Raw genomic sequence first — 3,741 nt, 5'->3', positions numbered from 1 at the left:
AGCTTGACCATGATCTCGACACGCCCATGCTGTGTTTTAGAAGACATTTGCACAAACACAAGATTTCTGACAAGGAATCTTAAACGAGTATAGGATATGGGTCTTGTATGAACACTTTTACTTTTAGGCTACTGAAAATCACTCTAAAAGTGAGCCATGTTTTCTAATCAAACTTCTATGTATTGCAAAGAGAAATGAATCTATTTCAGCACTACACAGTTGCAAGCCTCATTTGCTAACCTTCTCTCCTTTCATACAACACGCAAGCCTCATTTGGAAGCATTTGATGCTATATTCATCCTATTGACACAATTGCTTTGTATGTGTTTAGGTTTCTAGTCTGCAACAATTTGGAAGAATCTGTCAGCAAAACTGTCTGCATTCCCGGAGACGGAGGTGATTAGAATAAATCCTTTCAAAGGTGTGCATTGGAGTTTAGAATGAAAAGGGGGGGGGGGCAGGCAAGGATGGATGTTTTTGTTGTAATTATCATTCAATCATTATTTTGGGTCAGTGGTAATTTTTTTTTAAAATATTTTCACTTTCTGTTGATTCGCTCATCCTTTGGCTCCTGTCATTTTGAGAGTTTTTTTTGATGCAGGTCTGTCACGAAGCAGTTCCTAATTAGCAGTCAAGTTGATGGTCATGGTGTGTTTTTCTGAAGCAACCTTCCTAGCAGGCCATCCCCAGGCAGTGGGATGTGGTGAAGTGCTGGCTTTGCCGTGAAGCACACCAGAATCTAACTCTCAGCCTTCCTGCTTTCTGGCTCTGTGCCTGGATAGTCATATAATTTTCCTTTGCACATGGGTAAGATGAGGCTAATAATTCATCCTTCTGCATGCAGCTATGAGAGTTCATTGTGCAGGTTGCTATGAGCAATCTGAGTTGTGACTCACGTACAGATTCGTTTCCTTCCCACTGCTATGTCCTCTCTACCTGTGCACAGAGGTGCTTTCACCCAGCCTCACCTTGCTACAGTCTTGGTCATGGAGCCTTTCTGGTTTTTAAAAATGCTTTTTACATCCCCTGACACCTATCTTCTTGTAATTCTACTCTTTCTTTGCACTTGTCACAGTTGGCAATTTCTATTTATTGATGTGATTATGGCTTTATAATCTCCATGAGGGTAAAAATATGATCTGTTTTTTCTCTCCATTGCATCATCAGTCTCTGCACCTTGTCTATCATGTAGGAGTCTCAGAGAATAATTGTTGAATCTCTAGCTGAATAAAATGGAGAAGCAGAGCTCTTAAATCCTAATTTAAGACACGTCCACACCCTTGGGGAGGCCTTCCTAGCTGGATAGTTAGAATACTGGGGACAGAGAAAGCTGAGTTCTGCTCCTTCAGTTCATTAGCCAAGTTACCTTTAGACAGTTTCACCTCTTTGAAGATCAGTTTCTACATCTGAAAAGTGGTGCAAACACACTCATCATAGGGTGTTGTTTTTTGTATTAAGTAGTATAATGTAAATGAAAGGCTTGACATAGAGTGTCATATGGTACGCATACCATAAATAAGAAGTTTTTAATATAGGCAATAATAATAGTAGTACTAGTAGTATTGGTAATAATACCACCCTTAACAAATATTCTAGACTGAATAAGAAAGCTCCATTCTATGTTAAAGTTAATGAAATCTACTGACAATTACTAAAATTTAATATAGGGCAATGATATTTTTATCTGACCAATTCAAGAAAATGCAGCCCAGGAGTATGTTTTAAAAAACGTTACCAGTAGAACCAACAGTCAAAATGCTTTGGTAGCTGACAGAGTATGATATGTTAAACATTTTGAGGCAAAGTGTATTTGAAGAACAGAACTGAGTTATTAATTTTTGCTGAAAGACACAACTATTCTGCTAAAGATGCTGCTGAGGAATGGCAAGTCAAATTGCAAATATGTTTGAGAACTGAAGACAGACCAGCCCATTCTCTATATGACCCTGATTTTTTTTGCAGGTTTATGAAGCTCCATGTGCTTAGAAAGGATTAATTTGCGGGATACTTTTGTCTCTATATTGGAAGCTCTTGGACAAGAAGGAGCCATTGATTGATTTTCTCCCTCTGCCAACTTCTATCATTACCTCCGTCAGGTGGACTGCTGTGGCTGACAAAGAAGCCTTTGGAGATGGCTTATGAATAAGACCATGAGAATTTTCAATAACAGAAAAGCTTGCAAATTGGGCAAAATGTTACTAGCAGAAGGCATGAATCTTTGGTCATGCTGTGGCTTTGGGTTACCCATGGAAGAGGGAGAATGTGCATGTAACTTGAGTTAGTTACTAACTCCCTAATGAGAAAAAAAAATTCATTGCAGAACAGAGAGAACTTTCATACAACTTGGTACACAGCATGCTTTACAGTTTTCCAACAACAGAGGAGACGCTTTACAATTTATTTTATACATTAATTTGATTGCATAGTGATATATTGGTTAGACAAATTACCACAGATCTAATTAAAGGCAGTCTTAAAGCCACCTGATTACTGATTTACATTACATTTATTTGATTCCAATGTATTTATGGAGATAAATTAGTTGTAATTTCCAGGTAATAAAACTTAAGTGGTATAAAATATCAAGGTTACTAGATCAAAAATGAATGGATAAACTCAACCACATACTGGATACTGTGAGTACTGAATGAGATGTTGTGCACAAGTTCAGAAGCAAGATAGGATAGTCAAGAGTCAAACAATGTATTGGTAGTTAAGGTTTTTTTTGTTATTATTTTATGAGGTCCACATGTATCTCCAGTTACTGGCCCCAGTTTCTTCATCTGAAAGTGAGTTTTTCAGATTTACTCTCCAGGATTGTTTTTATGAAAATGAATAACATAGGAAAATGCTCTGCATTTCCATTGAGATGTTATGACAACTTCTAATGAAGTTGTATACCCTAAGCTCAAGGTCGGCAAACTGCGGCTCGCGAACCACATGCGGCTCTTTGGCCCCTTGAGTGTGGCTCTTCCACAAAATACCACGGCCTGGGCGAGTCTATTTTGAAGAAGTGGTGTTAGAAAAAGTTTAAGTTTAAAAAATTTGGCTCTCAAAAGAAATTTCAATTGTTGTACTGTTGATATTTGGCTCTGTTGACTAATGAGTTTGCCGACCACTACCCTAAGCCATCCTGAGACTGAGAAGCTTTAGGTACCATATTCTAGAAAAATCCCTGATATGGAATGCCTGTGCATCTGGCTTGTTTATCCTGTTGCCCGCATTTGAAGACAGTCTGTACATACATCAATTTCAATTTATTGTAATATCAATGAACATCTAGCTAAAACTATATATATGTTTCATATTAATTTTAGGCTCATGACTAAATTAACTTTGTAAAAGAATGACTATTTATGTATCTGAAAACATATTATTTTCCAGTTATTCCAAATTCAGTAACCTTAGAATTATGATATTCCTTTTTTTGAAGTTAGAAAGAAGACTGGCAGTCAGATGGACACCTGTCAGTTTTACTATTAATCCTTCATTTTGACTCATTCATTAAGTTTACTGCTTCATTTAAAAAAATGTTGTGACTAATAGATTTAAATGAATCTATCTGAACATAGGCGAATCTTTAGAATCTTAAACTAGTTGGTGTGAGGGTAAAACTGAAATGGGATGAGGAAGGGAACTGGGTTAGAAGATGAACAGTGACTGTTGGGCGCTCTAGTAACAAGAAGTAATTTTAGGCAACTGCCTCTATTCTTAGGAAAACATGTGTGCACATCTGTGGAT

At 37.2% G+C, this 3,741-nt stretch overlaps 1 pseudogene; it reads right to left on the bottom strand.

Annotated features, from left to right (window-relative positions):
- Positions 1–230: 230 nt before the first annotated feature.
- Positions 231–262, bottom strand: LOC129150659 (U6atac minor spliceosomal RNA; annotated as a pseudogene).
- Between the last annotated feature and the right edge of the window lie 3,479 nt (positions 263–3,741).

This window comes from Eptesicus fuscus, chromosome 10 (genome assembly GCF_027574615.1).
Source record: "Eptesicus fuscus isolate TK198812 chromosome 10, DD_ASM_mEF_20220401, whole genome shotgun sequence".
Classification (NCBI taxonomy): domain Eukaryota; kingdom Metazoa; phylum Chordata; class Mammalia; order Chiroptera; family Vespertilionidae; genus Eptesicus; species Eptesicus fuscus.
Note: the sequence above shows the minus strand (reverse complement) of the source record. Positions and strands in the feature narration are given on the sequence as shown.